The 21,396-nt window shown below is 47.9% G+C and overlaps 1 protein-coding gene and 1 long non-coding RNA gene across 28 annotated transcripts in view; both read left to right on the top strand.

The window, feature by feature from the left end:
- MCC (MCC regulator of WNT signaling pathway) overlaps positions 1–21,396 on the top strand; it is a 454,523-nt gene that overhangs the window by 262,594 nt on the left and 170,533 nt on the right. The window lies entirely within an intron of this gene.
- On the top strand, positions 12,178–19,721 carry LOC146405676 (uncharacterized). The gene is made up of 3 exons (XR_014838541.1): positions 12,178–13,925; positions 15,001–15,039; positions 16,535–19,721. It is a non-coding gene; the product is annotated as an uncharacterized LOC146405676 (long non-coding RNA).

The raw sequence follows: 21,396 nt of genomic DNA on the forward strand, positions 1-21,396 counted from the left end.
ACCCGCAACCTCATGGTTCCTAGTCGGATTTGTTAACCACTGCGCCACGACGGGAACTCCAAGACTTCCCCCTTTTAAAGCGAAAGGAATATGTGTCTTGTGCATTGGCGAACCTTTGCTAAACTAACCTTCCTGAATGATGAAATGACTTGCTTTCAAGTCAAAGAGCACCTAAAAACTAGTAAGAGTTGGAGTATGGCCCAAACGTAGTTTAAAACTTTAGTTCAAATTTTAAGAAAAGTTGGAAAGATGAGAATGTCAGGGGAGTTCCCATCGTGGCTCAGTGGTTATCAAATCCGACTAGCAACCATGAGGACGTGGGCTCAACCCCTGGCCTTGATGAGTGGGTTAAGGATCCGGCGTTACCACAAGCGGTGGTGTAGGTGGCAGATGCGGCTTGGAGCCCGTGATGCTGTGGCCACAGCATGGGCCGGCGGCTACAGTTCTGATTCGACCCCTAGCCTGGGAGCCTCCATATGCGGTGGGCGTGGCCCTAAAAAGACAAAAAAAGGGGTGGGGGGAATGTCAAAAGGACTCTGAAATGCAGGATGTTTGTTTAGCAACACTCAGAGAAGAAAATCAAAAGCTAGTTGGTTCTGGGGTATTTTAAGTCACGAGTAAGGAGCTGTGGATTAGGGCTTCATCTAACTTGGGACCCCAGATTTACGGCCGGGTGGGAATGCTAGATTGCTAGTCATTTCTAATTCCAGATCTAAGATATATGGTGGCAAGTCAGTTTTAGAGGAATAGATCCGGAAGCCTTTTTCCTGTGTAATGGTTCAACATAAGAATTGGAACGTTTGATGTTAAATAAGCAGTCATATTCCAGACAACCTGCAGATTAATTAAGAGTGTGAGCCCTTGGTCTGTTGCACAGTCAAGTTAATTTGTGTTCAAGAAAGACAAATACATGGAATTCCCCTGTGGCTCAGTGGTTAACGAACCTGACTAGGATCCATGAGGATGTGGGTTTGATCCCTGGCCTCACTCAGTGGGTTGATTCAGTGTTACTGTGAGCTGTGGTGTAGGTCACAGACGCAGTTTGGATCTGTTGTTGCTGTGGCTCTGGCATAGGCCCGCAGCTACAGCTCTGATTCGACCTCCTGGCCTGTGAACTTCCATATGCCACCGGTGTGGCCCTCAAAAGGCAAAAACAAACAAACAAACAAAAACCCACAAATACATTTAAAAATTTAGCCTGACGAATGCCCTCCCCCTGACTTTATGGAGCACAGCACCAGTTCCTGCCTCCTGGTCTCACCTACAGACCAGACTGCAGGGGTGCTGTCTAACTTCAAACCTTCTCATTGCTCAGAGTTCCTGTTGTGGAGCAGCAGAAATGAATTCAACTAGGAACCATGAGGTTGCAGGTTCGATCCCTGGCCTCGCTCAGTGGGTTAAGGATCTACCGTTGCCGTGAGCTGTGGTATAGGTTGTAAATGTGGCTCAGATCTGGCATTGCTGTGACTCTAATTCTACCCCTAGCCTGGGAACCTCCATATGCCACAGGTACAGCCCTAAAAAAAAAAAAGAAAAAAAAACTCTCATTGCTCTAATTTTGTAACTTCTCTTTGTTTTTGACTATTGACCCTTTTTGCTTCCAAGATTAGCTAGATTTTTTTAAATGTAAGTTTTTTTCAGCATTTCCATATATTTGAAGTAAGAGGTTTCCTGTATCATCTCCATCTGTTTTACAGACCCAAGATGGAGCTTAACTAAATGGAACAGGGAAGTTCAGTATGGGAGAACGTTTCTTCCAGCTGAACCAGTAAGTCTCGGTGGTAGAAAGAACCCTGCCCCCACCCTCCTTTGTATAGTCTTCTGCCTTCTAATGGGGAGGGGAGTCTGTGCAGGCTGCCAGGATGTGTTCTTAGAGCCCCGCGTGGTTCCACTCTGAGGTCATCATCTTGACACACAGCTGGTCTCCTGTGCCCTCTCCTAGGATGGCTTTCACCGAATAAGATACACCTTTCCTTCGGGAGGAAGTTCAGGTTCATGATGTTTAGACACATGGTCTATGCATTTTTGGTGATATTCCAGCTCCCTTTTATTTTTTCCCTATTATGATTGAAACCCCTTCTGTGGTAATTGAACATATTTATTGCCTTCCACTATAATTGGGTTTCAAGCTTTACCTAAGTGTCTTTCTCTGCGTCCCACATTTCACATTAAAGCTTGTTCCCCTTGTCACTGTGTTGACTGCAGAATTTCTTCCTACTAATGATCAAGAAGTGTCCTTTCTCCCAGTAAGGAATTATCTTTCTAGCACCTTATGTACATTGTATCTAAAACAATAACAGTAAGAAAAAGAACTCCTCTTTCCCCTCATTGTCTCTTTTGCTCTAATTCATGCCTACCTCTATCTTTAAAAATCAATGATCTTCACTTGGAAGAAAGCAGGAAAGTACCCCCCCCCCCACTTTGGGTTTCAGGACTCTCCTCAGAAAGTCCAGGATGTGTTCTGGGGGTCCCTTATTTCTGTGTGGAATTGAGTAAGTGGGCGAAGAGAGGCAGGGTCAGCCTCAGAGAGCTGGCCCCACCAGCTTCTCTGCCGTTTTCTTCAGGAGGCCTGCAGCCACTGGGGGGTAATGATCTTTTCCATGTGGGGCCCCAACACCCTGACCCTCTCTGGGAACATCCCAGGGCCTCTTTCTGTGGCCCAGGACACTCGGCGCCTGCTGCAGTGCGGCTGTTTCACTTCCTGCCCTTTCTCACCCTAGTTTTAACTCTCTTAAGATAAGGAATCCTTCCAAGATTCTGCAAACTGCAGACTTTCCTCCCAGAGAAAATCTGTACACGTTCAAGTTCGTGTCCGCTCCCATGGCACGGAGCAGGTCCTAATCAAGGTGCAGGAATCTGGGTGAAAGACCCCTGGCAAAAATCATACACAGGTTGCCTTGAAACTGGCAATTTCTTTTATTGCAGGCTGTCTTATGGATTGTCTGCTCTGCATGTTATGCGATTCTGTGTATTACTTACTTTGGGAACTCAGGTGCACAGAATTAGGTTAATCACGGTCTTTGGTTCATATCATGCTCGTTTCTGATCTCCACAGGTTCTTCTTCCATCACTGTTATTTCTGTGTAACAAGGAACACTTCAGAGCCCACCCCCAGCACAGAAACTAGAATGTGACACCATTCACTTCAGCCTGTGTCATCCTAGCTACTCAGCCCAGCGTAGCCTCCCCGCTGAATCTCGGACCAGCTGTTTCTTCGTTTTCTTCAGTAATAATTTTGTCACCTCTATACATTTCCAAAAGGTTAGAAATAATCTTGTCCCATTTACACATTTCTCAAAGGTTCTATACATTTCCGAAAAGTATGGTTTAGTTCATCACCCTATCTAGAAGTGTATACGTTCCCCAAGGTTTATTTATTTTGAAATACGTGCACTCCTACTGGGTGGCAGAAGATGGAAACAGAACGACAGCCCCTGCTGTCTCGCAACTCAGGAAGAGGCAGAAATACTTGAAACTCAAATAAATACATCAGCAGAGACAGGAACGCGTGGAACCACCTTATGTGGGTGATGCCATTTTTGTCCATGGAAGGAGACCTGTTTGATGCCAGACTATTACACGTGAGGCGGAAGGAAGCTCTGCCGTGCACCCAGGTTTCTGGCAACTGAATCAGGGTTCCTCCTCCCAGCGCAGCCAGCAGCCACTCTCCCACCTGTCACATCTTCCCGGCTCCGCCCTCTTACTCTCAGCCATGCTGTCACACTTAGCTCAGGTGACACACTTCCTTCGCCACCTCCTGGCAAGGAGGGCAAAGAGCACAGGCCGTGGTGCCTGCGGCCTCGGGTTCGAGGCCTGGTTTACACTCGCTCTGTGACCTTGAGTAGGTTGCCTTGTGCCCTCCCTCCTCTTTCCTTAGCTGTGACACGATGAAAGGAATGCTTCTTCTTAAGGTTCCTCTGAGGATTGAGTGCAGTAAGTTTGCTTTGTTTAATTTCTCCCTGAAATCATTGAAATAAAAGGCTCGCTATGTCGTGCCCTGTACAAAGTAGTATTTGATGCCGCCACTAACTGGCCTGATAAAAGCGGAGAAATAGTAGGAGGTGGAAGAAAATAAAGGAGCTTGGCACCATCCCTTACAGTAGGAGGTACCAGACTCCCTGCGTAGGAGGGGCTGTAATGAGAGCTTCTTTGAATAAGACCGAAGCCTGGAGTTCCTGTTGTGGCTCAGCAGTTAGCGAACCCGACTAATATCCACGAGGACCTGGGTTCGATCCCTGGCCTTGCTCAGTGGTATTAAGGATCCGGCGTTGCCATGAGCTGTGGTGTAGGTCGCAGATGTGGCTCGGATCCCGCATTGCTGCGGCTCTGGCGTAGGCCGGCACCTACAGCTCCAATTGGACCATATGCCGTGGGTGAGGCTCTAAAAAGACAAAAGACAAAATAAATAAATAAATAAATAAATAAAACAAAAACCAGAATGAAGCCGGTCACAGTGAGCACTTGGCCTGTGACAACCCTTCTCACCTCAAAACCTCGAGAGTCCCTTTTTCTGCGCTATCAGCATGTGCTGTCACTTCTTGCTTCCATCACTACCTTTTCATTACAGATCCAGTTCTAGGGTTCAAACTCCCAGAGAGCAGAAACTATCTTTCATTTTCACTGTTAAATTAAGGACAACCCCCTTAATAAAGAGCTGTAGAGCAAATCAGTGGAAGGTCTAAATCATGGACCCCAGACTCACACTTGGAACCCATAGACATGCCTCTCTTTACCCACACAGCATATGGATTTTTTAAATTAGTAAGTTGCCCACATCAAAGTATTCCACTTGAAAATCTAGGTATTTGGGGTTTTTTTTCCTTTCGCAAAATGATCTAGCAAATGTGGGAAATGGGGCCCCCATTTTCACCTGGCAACAAATGCTGGGGTTGAGAACCCAGTGGAAACGGGGCCCACCCTGTCCAGTTTACCATAGTCCCCAGCGCTCCCTAATGCTCACCCACCACTGTTCCCTCCTGTCTTACCCTCCTCATCACCTGAACCCTGGAGTTAGTGACTCAGTCCCCATGATGGTCTGAGAGCCCAGTACCCAAAAGGAGGGTATCCATCCATGGACCACTTCTACGACCTGGGACTGGGTGCTGAGGGAGAGCAAGGGAGGCAGACCTGAAGCACAGGACCAGCTCATGCGTGTCGCCAGGAGGGGCAGTGATGACTGTGCTGGAAGACTCTATGTGCCAAATGAATGTGCAAACAAACAACTGCAAGAAGGAGCATCTGCTTCTGCCTGAGCTGCTCATGGGGTCTCCTCTTAAAGGATGATAGGATTTCAGTATCTGGAGGAGAAAACAGCCTTCTCCCTGGAGGGTGTGACATATGCAGGGAAAGGCAGCTGGGACTTGACCAGTTTGACCCCTCCATGGAGAGTCGAAGGAACTGAAAAGGGTGGGGGGTGGGGTGGCAGACAAGGGACCTTTAAGGCCAGAGAGTGGCACTTGGAACTCAGGCACTGGGAACTCAGGCGCTGGGGAGCTGCCAGAGATTTTTGAGAATATTGTTTATGATCAAAGAAGTTGGAGAAACTAACGTTTTTTCAACTGTCAGCACAGAAGCCAAAGGCAGAAATGGCATAGGCACGTTTGCTTGGATGTCCCCTCCACCCACCATCCTGCTTTTTTGTTGAACCTCTTTCTTCCAAGGGTGCTCTGATCATGTCAGAAAGATCGCCCTTTCCGTCTAGACCCGCAGCTTCTGCCGGGTTGGCAGAGTCCCAGTGCCCTCAGGCCCAGAGCCCATAGACAGGTGATAAATTTCACATGCAATTGGAAGTGCATTAAAAGGGTGTGGTGACATTTGGAGAGGAGTTTAACCTGCCTGTCAGATACAGAGATGAGGAGTGTGTCTTGGGCTGCTCTAAATTATTTCAGATTGATTCAGACGGTGTGTATCTGGCTCCAGCCAGATTGTAAGTCTCATCATGTAAGTGAGACTCGTTGAGTTCTGATTTATATGATTGGCTGCCCACTGTGAGCACTGGCAGAGATGCTGCCTTCCAGGTGTTTGGTACCAGGGTCTGAGGGATGGCGAGAAACACTGCCATCCCCTTTGGAGCCCCTTCTGTTAAGAATGGTGCTTATCCTGCTCAGTGATTGTTGATCGATGCCTTCACCAGGGCTGCCGCGGTCTCCACATTGGGTGTGATCTACTTGTGATCTTCAAGCTGGCTTCCTTTGCTGCTCCCTTCAAGAAACACTTTGATATGTCCAGTACACACTGTGCCCTCAGAAAGCCTCTGGGCTCATCACCATCAGAAAGGGTGCAGATGCTTTTTGGCTGGGATGACCTGTCTCACTCGCAGTTAAAACACCTCGCTGTGATGTTGCCGCAGAAGCAGAGAAGTGAGGTTCATGCCTCGAGCCACAGGGACGCTTATTCCTTTGTCCATTTGGTGACTGTTTCAGGTCTGGTGTGTTTCATTTGCTCTTTGCAATGCGTCTAGATGTGTTTTCATGACGGGTTCTTGAGAAGTGACTTCTGATAAAGGAATTTGAGATGGTGGAGGTGCTCCTAGTGATTAGGGGTCATCCCACAGCAGCTCTGTGGCATCTGGAGGCCTTTCAGATAGCCTCGTGTCATGTTTTTATGGGGCAGGGCTGGGCTTCTTTCCCCCTTTAGCTCAACGGAAGTTTTCTAGGTGTGGATTGTGTGCATTCAGTTTCCTGCAAAGCTCTGGAGAAGTGAGTGACAGATAAGTGACCATCGTGCCTGACTGCTGGATTCCTAGACTTCTTGGTGACAAATTCAAGACAGATTCATTCGCTTGTCAAATAGAACCATTTTCCTTTTCCCCCAGCCATAAAACCGGAAATGTGACACCTGTCACTTAACGGGCATGGGTTTCCAGGATGAGTCCTCTGCACTTGGGTTCATTGTGCCCAAGTGTTATTTCTACAGTTTGTGAACAGAGGTGCCTGCAAACATGAGGTAGAGTGGGTAGGAGGATGATCTCCAGGTTTCAGGTAAATGGAAGAACAACAGAAATAGCCCACAAAACATGCTTTCTTGAAAAATAGCACATATTCCCTAGGTAGTGCTTGATTTATTGTTCTTTAGAAAAGAAACAGAGTAGAGGTGGAGTCCCAGGTGTGTGGCATTCACTGAAGGAAACCTCAGCTGGACTGGAGACCTAGGTGGGGAAATTGGCCCCATAAACAAATGGGAATGCATATGCATGTGTCAATGAGGAGCATAAATTCTGGGAGAGTAGATCCCACGTTATCCAGTGGTTTCCAGGGTGAAGAAGAATTTACTCTTACTTTATCTGTTTCTGTATGTTTTGAGTTTGTAGCAGTGAGTCAGATACACGCAGACACCTGCATATGTAGACAAATGCAAACCTGACTGGCTGTGGAAGGAATTCCTAGGCTTAACATGAGTGGGCGACATGACAAAAGAACAGAGCCATAGGATTTGACGACCCATGTGTTACTTTGGCGGAAAGAATTTAAACAAACTGGGGAAAATACGCCCAACGTATTGATGTGAGCATCCTCAGGGAGCTTCATATAGTCAGAGCGTCTGGCAGGTTGCTTTCATCTGGCTGTTCAAGAATGCGACTAACAGCACATCCCTCCTCTGAGATGCCCACGTCCTAATCCCTAGAATTTATGAATACGTCACCAGACATGTTAAAGGGAGCGTTGACTATGTGATTAACTTCATCTTGAGATGGCAGTGTTATCCTGGGTTACCAGGTGGCCCTGATAGGATCAAAAGGGTCTGTATAAGAGGGAGGCAGGACGATCAAAGTCAGAAGAAAGAGATGTGATGACAGAAACAGAGGCTCAGAGTCTGAGAGAGATTTGAAGATGGGAGAAGGGGCCCTAAGCCAAGGAATGCCTGCCGTCACCAGAGGATGGAAGGAGAAAGGAGATGATTTGTCCCCCCAGAGCCTCTGGGAATCCTCATTCTGGCCTAAGTGAAACCATTTTAGATTCTGACCTCCAGGGCTGTAAGAAAATAAATGGGAGTTAAGTCACAATGTTTGTGGTAATTTGTTGTGGCATCCATAGGAAACTAACCCAGAGCCCAAATGAATGAGAAACTTTTCTGGTGGTGCCTGCCATCACGTATTAAGTGCTTCTGTGCGTGGGCTGCGTTGTGTGCTTTTCCCATATCGCCTTTCACTGTCCTCACGAATCTTTGGGAAAGGTAGTATACCTCTTGTTTTTTGCCTATAAGTATAAGGCTTAAAGTATTATTTTTTTTATTGTTATTTCCCCAGTACAATTTTAAGGCTTAAATTATTAAATTGTGTATCACACCACTGGTGTCAGAGCTAGGAGTCTGTCTGGTCCACATGACCCCAGAACCCATACCTATAACCCTCACTTATAGGTACATGCAAAGGATATGTGCTATCCTGTAAATAGTGGTTGGGGTTATAAGTGATATTTTCTGCTTATGGTTCGTTTGCTCTCATTTACAATTTTTTTTTTTTTTTAATGGAGAGCGTATAATCTTATGTTCAGGAGAAAGGGGAAACGTTCTTAGTCAAAAACTGGTACCTTGCCTCTCGTCTTTCTCATCATTGACAACCAAGTCTCCCAGAGAATGTTCTTTTCTGAATCAGAAGCCTGTAGAATGGATTCAGAAAGGTGGTTTTCAAAGGGTGCCTTGATCTAATAGTTGAGCCTTATCAAAACATCTCCGGGTATTGTCCTCGCTTCCTCCCAGGAGTGGGCGTGTGTTCAGGGCCAGGTGGTAGATGCTGGGGTGAGGGGAGGGGCAGAAACCAGCCGGGGTGGGGGGTGGGGGGCACGTGGCCTTGGGGCCAGCAGAAGGTGAAGGGTGCCGTGCTGGTGACAGACGGCCCACCAGCAGGCTGCCTTTTTAGTTGCTCTTTAGTTGATTGTGTCACCTTCACTGTCACATGAAAAGAAATTTTAAAATGGTGGCACCTTCCTTAGGCTTGCTTACTTTCTCTTCTTCATGTGCACAAGGTGTGGCTCAAGAAACCATGCTGCCAAAGGTCAGGAGGTAGCCTCTGCCTCCATCGCCGTGAGATCGGGGAGCCTTATGGTTGTCATCTTTGTTTGCCTTGCGCCCCTCTTTCTTCCATCTGCCCATCCTTCCTTCACTCTAGCTGAAGGTGGCAACCTGGCTGCAGGGGAACGTGGTCCAGCGGGAAGCTCTCTGGACACGCCCATTTCCCCACATCAGTTTTTGCCTCTCCAGGACCACCAATGCTCCTGCATGGGCCAAAGCCAGAAGGGGCCGTATTAAAAAAGAGAGGGGGCTGCCTTGTTCCTCTGAAGGGAAAGAGGGAGAGGAGAGTGGCAAAAGCAAAGGCTGGGGCCAATGTGACATGGAGAACGAGGTAGACAGTTGCAACGATTTCTCAAAACCTGAGATGCTGGAAAAGAATAAAGTTCGAAAACGTGTGGAAAGCTGCCGTGGAGGCTGATGGAAGCAGATCACCCTTCCTGCTTCTGCCATTTGTCATGACCGGATGGGAAGGAATCAGGCATGTGGACAGGTAACCCGCTCGCACCTTCTCAGTGACGTTTGCGAATTTACACGCAAGGTGATGGATAATGCCAAAGGGAATTGACTGAATTTTTACATTTGACAATTTCTGCTCCTTTGATGCTATTAATATAATCCTTCCTGCTTGATAGCACAGGGAACCATCTAATCACTTGCGATGGAGGATCATGTGAAAAAAAGAATGTATATACATGTATAACTGGGTCACTTTGCTGTACAGAAGAAATTGATGGAACATTGTAAATCAACTATAATAAAAATTTTTTAAAAATAAAACTATTACTATAATCTGCAGAGGACCAGCTGTCCTGAACATGCCTGCTGGGAGCAGGCACCAAGCTCTGGCTTCCGCTTCATCTCCCTTCCCACTTCCCGGTACTTTGGCCCTAAAGACGATTGTGGATGTGGCTGTGGGGCATGTTTTTGAGATGTTTTTATTCTGAAACGTGAGGGACAGATACTGTTTTTCTTTGTCTCTCAGAATGAGGCTGACTCCAGGGGAAGCCGTCAGCGGGTGTTTTGATGCACTTCCTCTCACCTCTGCCCAGGACTCCTTGGCAGAGCCTTTGTGCATCTCTAGATGCTGTAATTCGTGAACCATTAAGATATTTCTGTGCTATTGTAGCAGCTTTTGCGTTCCACCCCACCGCACCCTAATGCTTGTGGCTAGTTTGTCTGCGTGTTTGGTTTTACCAGCAGAAGGGAGAGGTAATAGCAGCCATAGCTCTACTCAAGGAACAAGTGTTCCTCCTTAGATCTGGGGCTTAGCTCTGTTTTGATCCAGAGCCAACACGGTTCTCTTGTTCCAAGCCGCCTCCTTTTCCTGTGGAGTGTGTCGTTGAGAGTTTTCTAACATTGGAGCATCCTTGTAAGTTCTTAAGAGCCCTTCTCCACTGAGCTCCACGTAGAAATGGAGATCCAGTGGCCTCAGGATATCGCAACTTGTAACAGCCTTGCACATGGAAGCACAGGACTGCTAACTAGCTCTTTCCCATCAGATCACCTGACCTGGAAGCGGCGCAGTTAGCTCACTTTACAACAGTTTGACCAAGGGTGTCACAGCAGCTGCCCAGGCAGGAAATATCGTGGGCACTTTAGCACTTAATTGGATGTTAGTGGAAGAGCCTGGGGCAGAGGGGGTGGGGGGGTGGTTGATGGTCTGCAGGTGGCTTGGCTGGATCCACACGCTGTTGGGAGGTTGGCACCTGGGGAAGCGGAAGCGACTTGAGTAGCTCTTGCTAGGAAGGAAGCCTGGGGCTCCTCCTGCAGGAACATCGCACAGCTGTGGCGGTGGTGGTTCTCAGTTGCCTCTTCATGGGTGGCTATTTAATTAAGATTGTGGCTAATAAAAAGTAAGCAGCCAGGCTTTTACAATTAAATGTGGTAGTACCCACCCGTGTCCTTAAACACGACATCTCTTTCCAAGCTTAAACTGTGATTTCACCAGATTCTGGTTATGCCCGCAGCGCTTGGAGCTTCTTGGTTGCTTAGTTGATGTGCTTTTGTTTTGATTGAGTTTCTGACTGTTGTTTCTGCATGATTATAGGGGGCCATGTGAGGCAGTGCAGCATAGTGATAGACTGTGGAGCGTGGAGTCCCCGGAGTCCTGGCTCTGCTTTAGCCGGTCTGAGTGATCTTGGTAGGTCCAGTTAACTTCCTAGGCTCAGTTTCACCACCTGTAAAATGGACTTATGCCTGAAGGGCAGGCTCTGACTTTGAGACTACTTTTTGAGGAGGAGGAGGATAGCAACTAACATTTTGTGAGCACTTGCTGTATGCCAGACACATTATATTAGGCGCTTTAAGCACATTATTTAATCATAATAATGCTTCTATTCTAGTTTGGGGGGTGGGGGCACTGCATGTGGAAATGTCTGGACCAGGGATCAAATCTGCACGTCAGCAGCAACCTGAGCTGCTGCTGAGACAATGCTGGCTCCTTAACCCACTACGTCACAGTGGGAACTCTGAAAGAGAAACAGTTTTGTACATGTGTGGAAGGTTATGTTGTATGGAAAACTGGAAGGGCAGGTTCACATCAGCCTCGGTGGAGTGCCTATCTTAGGGCAAGAGAATGACGTCAAGGATGGATGCAAAAGGGTGCTTCAGGTTAAGCTGTAACATATTCTTTCAAAAAATCTGAAAGCAACTATGGTTAAAGGTTGGTGTCTATTAAATCGAGGTAGGCAGCACACAGTATGACTGTACTTTTCTGTGTTTTCTAAATCTTCTCTGATTAAAGGGGAGGAAGCACAGAGATTACATTTGGGGTGCTCTCCATTTGGGATTCCTTGCAAAAACTGCTGCCCTTTTGACCTTTTCTGCATAACCACTCATCTTCCTTCTTTGGGGAGAAATTCAGTAAAAGGGGAGTTCCCATCGTGGTACAGTGGAAGTGAATCTTACTAGGAACCATGAGGTTGCAGGTTTGATCCCTGGCCTCGCTCAGTGGGTTAAGGATCCATCGTTGCTGTGAGCTGTGGTGTAGGTCACAGACACTGCTCGAATCCCGCGTTGCTGTGGCTATGGCATAGGCTGGCAGCTATAGCTCTGATTGGACCCCTAGCCTGGGAACCTCCATATGCTTTGGGTATGGCGCTAAAAAAAAAAAGTAAAAGGCAGTTGCATTGAATCTGAATGAGGTAGATTCTAAATCAGGAGAGTGCTGGTTTTTAATTAGAATTTGGCGTGGCTGTCACAGACAGTGAATGGTTGAGTGGCAGTAGCATCATGGGAACGAGTGCCAGTCCTCCCCAGCAGACCTTTCGTGTAGGTGTAAGTTGGGTCTGCTGGTTAGTAGGTTAGCCTTGCTGTTGACCTGCCTCATGACCAGCCGCATGTCCTCTGACAGACCCGCAGGGCCCATCTCTGCTTCAGTCACCTGGTCCTTGAAGCTCCATTCTCTTCTGTTTAAGTGTAAACTTAGGCTAAAACTTCCAGGTTTCTTTTTTCTGTCCTGTGAGGTCAGGGGATGGTCTGTAGTGAGTCCCTCCACCAGCGCCACAGCCGAGAGCCTCCCGCTCCAGGGGACTGTTGACTGATAGTCACCATCTAGGGTGTCAGAGGATGCAGAGAGGATGTCAGAGCAAAGAGAGGGCCAGGGCTCAGAACGCACACATTGGAGTGTTCTGGGAATGCTGGCGAAAGCCTTTAGAAGCAGTGATAGAGCTCAGGTGTTCCTTTTGGCCTCGTAGATGCTTAGCCCTGTGACTGCTCTTCTCAGGGCTCGATAACAGCCACCCTCTTCCAAGGAGAGGGTACGGCTCTGCCTGCAGAAAATCTCTTGTGAAAAGTTCATCTTTGGGAGTTCCCCTTGTGGCTCAGCAATAATGAACCTGACCAGTATCCATGAGGACGCAGGTCCGATCCCTGGGTTCACTCAGTGGATTAAGGATCTGGTGTTGCCATGAGCTATGGCTGGCAGCTACAGCTCTGACTTGACCTCTAGCCTGGGACCTTCCATATGCCTTGGGGGTGGCCCTACAAAGACAGAAAGAAAAAAGGTCATCTTTGTCCTGTGGAGCAACAGCCGTTTCTCTTCGCTCATTTACTTTTCCTTGATTAGTAGCCTTTTCTCATTTACACTGTCTCATGCTGGCTTTCAGGGTTCTTGGTGGAGCTACGCATTTACCTAAGTAAAAGGCAGGGCCTTGGAGTCAGGCAGACAGTTTGATTCTTGGCTTGGCCTAGGATTGAGCAGCTGTGTGGCTTCGTTCCGACACATTATTCAGCCTCCGAGACTCACTTAGCTACACTTAGAAGATGAGAATATCAACAGCACCTTTCCTGATGGGCTGCTGGGGATGAGTCAGTGAGGTGTCGAGTGTACAGCCCTCGCCTTTGACTTTCAGGTTAAATAGGGGCTGGCATCCCCAGAGCATCCTCCCTGAAAAGCATGTGCACCCTTGAGTCTCGATTTCCCGCTTTGCTCTGCTGTTGGATTTTACGTAGTACATCTTTACTTAATGATGATGGAAATGTAAAGCCTTCAGCCTCTTGGTCACATTTACTTGTTGAGAAATATAAACTTAGCAGCCCCTGCAGCCACTGTGTAGTCCTGTGAAACTAAATTCAGACTGTATGGTATTCCGTGGCAGAGGATGTGAAGCTCTGTTTCTTGGTTACCTGTTTCATGACGATGCTGGAATAATTAGAATTTTTTTTTTTCCCCTCCTCTCAGTAACCACTGAGATGAATTTAGTTTGGCAGCTGGCTCTTGTCTTTGCCTGAAGCTTGACAACATCCGATCAAGGGGGCGTAATACATTTATAAAGGAAAATGGGGCATCCAGGAGCAACCCCAGGCTTGTGCGCAAACCGGACAAGCTGTTCTTGCAATTGCCGTCTGAGGTCCCCGCCTCCTTAACGCTAAATAATGCATGGCTACTCGCACATGCCCTTTTCAAAACCCTGGGAGTCCGAGAGGCTTGTTTATGGCTTGGTTTACTTGCTCCTCCTTTGCCATCTCTAGGATGATAATGGGATCCCACACCAGCAAGGCCACATGCCAGATGTGTTATTACTCCTGTCATTACGTCTTTGTCCCTCGATTTGTTCTGCATAAGCAATACAGCTGTAAGGAGCCTGGCTTGTCCTGTGGGTTCTGTCTAACCCTGTGGGCCCTGCATTGCTGATAACTTACCTCTTTAGGAGAGTCCCTCGGTTTTCTCTTTTGGTCACGGGGGCACATACTTTGGTTGATGCATTTTGCAGCATTCTCTGCTGAACTCATTGCTGCTTACAGGGTGTTTGGGAGCTTGCCGAGTGTTTTTACCACTTGGGAGCTGAAGTCTATGCCGCCAGCTTAGACTCTAAAGGATGTTAGTACTGGAATTGTATTCCGGGGCTGAGCACAATAAAATGCGCCAAGCTATTTCAGGAATTCTACAGCGGACACAAATGGGTCTGGGCTCCTTGCTGTGGCCTTAGGTGGGTGGGTATTTAATCTCTATTTGGGGAAAAGGCCCTCTCTCAGCATCTTGTTGGATCTTCAGAGAATCCCAACTCTGGGGTCAGGTGACTCTGTCCCTGGGGAATGCAGGGTATGTCTCAGGGCGGGGCTGTCTCCCTCGCTGTGCTAACGGGATTCCTACCAAAAGCCCCAGTGTCACTGTGGGATTTAAAGAGGACCTGGCCTTAAGGGATCCGTGCTGCCCCAAACCCCCTTGTCTAAGTTCTTTTAAAAAAATATTTATTTATTTATCGATTGATTGCTTTTTTAGGGCTGAACCCGAGGCATATGGAAGTTCCCAGGCTAGGGGTCGAATTGGAGCTGTAGCTGCTGGCCTACATCACAGCCACAGCAACTCGGAACCGAGCCACATCTGAAACCTATACCACAGCGCACAACAAGCTTCATCCTTAACCCACCAAGAGAGGTTGTCAGGGATCAAACCCATGTCCTCATGGATACTAGTCAGATTCATTCCTGCTGTGTCACATTGGGAACTCTGACCTCCTGGTCTAAGTTCTGATCCTCACAACAGCCCAGTCCATTGAGGGTGCTCCCATCGGTTTTCGCAAAGAGAAAGTGAGGACAAGAGACGGTACAGAAACCCAAGTCCATGGGAGCCTGAGTACAGAGCCCAGGCCTTCAACCACTCGAGAGTGAATATGTGTGCTCATTGCCCTTCAGACAGCAGGGCTGTAAGTCCTAAGTGAAGGGATAGAAATACAGACGGAATGACACAGAACAAAGGCTGTTATATTTATGATATCGTCAAGGTGATGCTTTGTTTTGCTGTTTTGTCACTTTAGTTGTTTAAAATAAGAGGACACAGGAGTTCCCGTTGTGGCACAGCAGAAATGAATCCGACTAGGAATCATGAAGTTGTGGGTTCAATCCCTGGCCTCACTGCTCAGTGGGTTAAGGATCCGGCGTTGCCGTGAGCTGTGGTGTAGGTCACAGAGGTGGCTTGGATCTGGCATTGCTGTGGCTGTGGGTGTAGGCTGGCAGCTATAGCTCCGATTTGACCCCTGGCCTGGGAACCTCTGTATGCCGTGGGTACGGACCTAGAAAGAAAAAAAGAAAAGAAAAGAACACAGAAGGAAGTGATCTCAAGTTGGCGAGGGGACCTTGAGGTCAGCTTCTAGGAGGAGGTAGTTTTGAGGGCAACCTTCAAAGGTAGGCAGGGCTGCCTGGAAGGGTGTGGCATTAATACCTTGGGGCAGGGCAAGTTGAGCATGTGAAGGGGCAAAGGCTTTCAGGACCTGTGAGGGGTGGAGGAGAAGCGACCAGACAGGGACGCCTGGATGCATTTGGGATGCTACTTGGGGCTGGATGTTGAGGAGCCTCAGAATACCCTAAATCCTCTAGCTCTTCTCAAACATTCCTCGAAAGCAGGGTTTCTCAGCCTCAGCTTTTGACTGGGAAATCCTTTGTCCTCCTGGCTCTCCTGTACATAATGGGATTTCAGCAGCTCCGTGGCCTCTACCCACTAGATGCTAGTAGCACCCTGCCCTCAACTCTGACAACCAAAAATGTCTCTGGACATTGCCTGGGAACAAAACTGCCCCTGTTTGAGAACCACCGCCCCAAAACATAACAAGATGAGAAACTGCCACCCCTCAGGAAGCAGAGTACAGCCTGTGGTGACTCTTGAAAGAGCCTATAGCTTGGAAATTCTTCAACACCTCAGGGCTGGTAGAGGTTTTGTCTTAAAAGTACACGTGTGTTGGAGTTTCCTTCGTGGCTCAGAGGTTAACGAACTCAACCAGGGTCCATGAGAATGCAGGTTCGATCCCTGGCCTCGCTCAGTGGTTAAGGATCCTGAATTGCTGTGTGCTGTGGTGTAGGTTCCAGACGCGGCTTGGATTCTGCGTTGCTGTGGCTGTGGTGTAGGCTGGCGGCTGTAGTTCCGATTGGACCCCTAGCCTGGGAACTTCCATATGCTGTGCAGTCTTAAAATAGCAAAAAAAATAAATAAAAAACAAAAAAAAAGTGCACATGTGTTTTACATTGCTCTGTGATATATCCCTGTCGGTCTTAAATATATAAAATATTGTTGCATTTAAATCAAGTAAAGTATTGCTCCAGGGCAGTCTTAGCGACCTCCAATGCCAGGCAGGCTAGGTTACAAAGGTGAAGTGGGCTAGGAGGTGGAATCGTTTCCATTTTAAAGGAGGTGGCTGTAACTATGGAAGGTAGTGACCAAGGCAGGAAACTGGCCTTACTTCTAGACCACTGTCCCCATGCCTACTGCAGGCCTGGGCTGCCAGAGGGCAGGTGGTTTAAAAAAATCTGGAAATGTGTTTTCAGTGGTAAATCCACTCATATTTAAAAGACTCAAAGGAGGGAGATTGTTCAAACTACAGACAGGGTGTTTGTGTGGCCAGTTTGTAACCCCCGCCCCACACCCATACCAAAGTCACGTACGTTGTGGCTTCAAGTGCCTAGTGGCACAGACGCTGTGACCCATACTCCAGGTCCCCCGAGTTTGAGAAACAAGTCCTCTGAACTGGTGATATGGCGTGAATGCAGGCAAATCATTGAAAGGATCAGTTGCAGGAGTTTCTGTTGTGGCTCAGTGTTAAGGAACCCGACTAGTATCCATGAGGATGCAGGTTCGATCCCTGGCCTCGCTCGGTGGGTTAAGGATCTGGCATTGGCATGAGCTGTGGTGTAGGTTGGAGCCGTGGCTCTGATCCCGCATTGCTGTGGCCGTGGTGTAGGCTGGTGGCTGCAGCTCCAATTCAACCCCTAGCCTGGGAACCTCCGTATGCCTCGGGTACCCAAGGAAAGAAGGAGGGGAGGGATTGAAGAAAGGAAGGAAGAAAGGAGGGGAGGAAGTGGGGGAGGGAGGGAAGAAAGGGTCAATTGCAGCACAAATGTGTGTCTTTCCCTGAGAATCCTTCTGCCACTTCCCCCAGTACCCCTCCCCGCTTCAGCAGCAGCTCCCCTTCAGTCCTCCATACTGGGTTTATGTACCCCAGCCCCCACCCCCCTCCATCTAGAAACAATGACAACCCCAAAAACCCCCTTTCTCATATGACTCATTTTTAACACTTAGGGTCCTGGTGTGTCTCTCATCTGAATGCACACTTATTTTTTTATTCGCTACACAAGCAAGTCCAGAAATGGACAGAGCCCACCAGGGTGCTGTGGGGTTGGGAGGAGTCACCTGCCGGCTCACCCTGGCCATGCAGCCTCTGTTACTGTGTCCTAAGAGTGCAGAGCTCCCAGGCAGGCCCAGGCACGCTTAATTCACCATGAACTTGGTGTGAACTAAGATTCCTAAATCTCTTTTACATGTTTGGCTACCGAGCCGTATTTCTCTCCTGTGCTTGTCATAAATTATTTTAGCATGCTCGGAAATGGCCATGACTCAGGAGCAACTGAAGTTTGTTAATCCATTTGTCCCTCTCAGTGGCCCTAGATGGCAGCTGAGTTTTATAGCGGGTTGGCTTTTTAAAATGATTGTCTCTTTTCCTTTTGTGTCCCCTGTCAGCTCTTGCTGTCATCCGTGTAGGTGCCTCTTGCCTTTTAATTTGCTGCTTCTCATCTCCCATGAGTCGGGAAGTCTGTGTTCAGGAATTTTAGACACTTTAGCCAGAATTTTTAGAACTTCAACCAAGATAGATGGCCTCTGTGTATGGTGGACCCTCCATGGGGGTCAGGGTTGGGAGTTCAGGTTGGACACGATCTCTCCTTCGCTGGCCAGAGCTACTTTTTGCTCACGATTTTCGCTCACGATTTTCAAGTGTGTGGCATTGCCCCCTCCAGGGCTTGCCTGCGTAGCCCAGCCCCGCTCTTCATACAGTCACCCTTCCTCACCCTCTCCTCCTGCCTCATGGCTGGAGAATCAGGACCTCAACTTGGAGACAAGTCTAGACAGTCAGGATCCAAACTAGGAAAAATTCAGAGTTGCCACTGTGGCTCAGCCGATCGAGAACTCGGTGTTGTCTCTGTGAGGATGCAGGTTTGATCTCTGGCCTCACTCAGTGGGTTAAGGATCCGGCATTGCCCCAAGCTGTGGTGATGGTGGCAGATGTGGGATCCAGTGTGGCTGTGGCTGTGGCTGTGGCGTAGGCTGGCAGCTGCAGCTCTGATTCAGCCTCTAGCCTGGAAATTTCCATAAGCCATGGGTGTGGCCATTAAAAAAAAAAAAAACAACAAACTGGGAGGAATGCAAACCCTCATGCCCACTCATTCCACAACCATGGTGGAAGGGCTGTGCGTGCATGGAAGAGTTAACAGCCTCCCGGGGCTTGACATTTATTCCTCGTTTTCAAACCAGTGTTAATGCAGCAGATGTGAGTGCATCATTAGACCCCCTGGGGTGCCTTTATCCCTTGCAGTTAAAAGGTGGAGGAGATGAGATTTGGGTTTGGAGACAGAGGTTCTCAGAGTAGCTTTTTCCTTCTTTGTCTCACTACCATGTATGTCATTAGGGTATATAAAGTTAAGGTTGTCTGACTGTGTATTCGAGAGTATAATTCTAGAATTGGAGCTGTGGACTGAAGCTCTTTGCTGCCTAGCATGCCTCTGTCGGTGGAATATAAACGTTTTACACAGGTTATGTGTTCTACAGTTGCAGACTTACGTGTTTGACTTACACCTGTGTGTTTCTTCTTTTGATATTTTTAATAAAAGTCTGGTTGACCTCTATTCCTGTCGGATTACAGAAGCTGAACTGCTCTAGGGGAAAGCCAGGTGCTGTTCCACACATTAGAAAAAATAGTTTGACACATGGGTCTGATTTTCCTTCCAACATCTTTCGAACCATCCAAACAAAAAAAGTTAAATTACACTTAGTAGTTAAGGACAATTACTTGAGCTGGTGGGAGAGCTGGTGGCACAGAATTAGAAGCCAATGTTATAGCTTTTTTAGAGTATCTTAAAGAGAAACAGAGCTTTGGGTTAAGAACCTGAACTGTCCTGTTATGTTCTGCCACAGTATTGATGTTATCCAGATTCATCTCAACAAATACATGGTACTCGTGAGTGGGAAAACACTCTCATAAGAGTGAATGCTAACAGCAGTTCCCATGGTGGTGCAGCGGAAACAATCCTGATTAGTATCCATGAGGATGTGGGTTCGATCCCTGGCCTCGATCAGTGGGTCATGGATCTGGCATGGCTGTGAGCTGTGGTGTAGGTCACAGATGCAGCTTGGATCTGGTGTTGCTGTGGCTGTGGTAAAGGCCAGCGGCTCTAGCTCTGATTCAACCCTCGCCTGGAAACGTCCATATGCCTCGAGTGTGGCCCTAAAAAGACAAAAAAAAAAAAAAAAAAAAAAAAGAGTGAATGTTAACAGTAAGAAATGACAGTTCTTTGGAATATCATGAAAAATTAAATGTCAGCTGTCTCCTCTCGTGAGCTTTGGGGGTGAAGAGGGTGGCGTCAGACATTCGTTCTCCTTGCCAGCTTTGTGACTTTGGGTAGTTACCCTAATGTCCAAGGCCTTCACTTTGCACAGCTGAAAAAAAGAGTTGAGAATCGTGAAGATGGGAGGTGAAGAAGGGGTAACAGAGGAGGAGCCGGTGGCAGGCATGTGGAAGGAGCACAGTCATGGTAGCCCTTTTCTTCCCACTCCTTGTCCCCAAGCCAGTCTTCAGACAGAACCTCAGAGAATTCACTAGTGACGGTTTCCAGACAGCTCCTTTGGCTCTGGATGATCCGGCTTCCCTGTGGCGCTCCAGAATCAGCACATTCCTGCAGATGCCTGACTGGCTGGAATGGCTGGAACCCCCCCGCCCTTCTCTGTGCTGGTACAGTCAGTCTTCCTATCTATCCAGTTGGGCCACTAGAGCAACCTTTTAAATCAGTAACAGTAAGGAGCAGCCGAGGTTGGACTGGCCTGTGGGACACAAATGCAGTGTCGCCCCTCCCCCAGGCTTATTTGGAAGTGAAGCCAGGCCCCTCCCGAGGAGGGCCACAGCTGGTGGGAGGCGGGCTGCTGAGGATAATAAGGTCATGATGTTTTCATCAGAGGCTGAACACCGTTGTACACTCCCCTTTTTTTCTGAGATAAGAAAGGAAAGAATGTTCTTTTTTTTTTTTTTTTTTTTTTTTTTTTGTCTTTTTGCCATTTCTTCTGCCGCTCCCGCGGCATGTGGAGGTTCCCAGGCTAGGGGTCGAATCAGTGCCATAGCCACCAGCCTACACCAGAACCACAACCATGCGGGATCCGAGCCGCGTCTGCAACCTACACCACAGCTCAGGTCAACGCCGGATCCTTAACCCACTGAGCAAGGCCAGGGATCAAACCCGCAGCCTCATGGTTCCTAGTCGGATTCGTAACCACTGTGCCACAACAGGAACTCCAAGAAAGGAAAGAATGTTCTTGAGAGGGTTTTATAGGTTTTCTCCAACTGGCACCTAATGGAAGAAAGAAAAGATAGATTTAAAGAGTCATATATTGAAAAATTGAAATTTGGAGAAGCTTACTCTATTACAAAGGAAAAATCTCTGCTTCTCTCTCTCTGTCTCTCCCCCTCCCCCCCGCACAGCTTAAACTTCAAATCTCTTTCCAGTTAGAATCACAGTCTCTCAAGAGTGTGAGGAATCTGCATTTGGGCCACTAGAGCAACCTTTTAAATCAGTAACAGTAAGGAGCAGATGGGGCCACTGAGAGCCAGAGCCCCAGCTGCATAAGGCCCATCTTCTGGTGGCTGTGTACACAGCACAAATCATGTGATGCTTTCACTTAAGCCATCTGCCCACCTGACCCTCTTCCACCCCACCCCCAACTCTCGTTCCATGTACCTGTTGAAATCCTATTTCTAGGCTTAGCCCAAATGCCCATTCTCAAAAAAAAAAAAAAAAAAAAAAAGGAAAGAAAAGAAAACCTTTCTCAGTCATCTCAGGTAGGACCCACAGGGAACTAACTCTTCTGTCTTGTGGTGAATTATTGGGACTTCCGCTACGGCCCTTACCACAAGCTTC

The sequence above is a fragment of the Sus scrofa genome, chromosome 2 (genome assembly GCF_054392235.1).
Source record: "Sus scrofa isolate SSC_HxYL_T2T_F1_AM1 chromosome 2, Sscrofa_HxYL_maternal_Yorkshire_Landrace_v2.0, whole genome shotgun sequence".
Classification (NCBI taxonomy): domain Eukaryota; kingdom Metazoa; phylum Chordata; class Mammalia; order Artiodactyla; family Suidae; genus Sus; species Sus scrofa.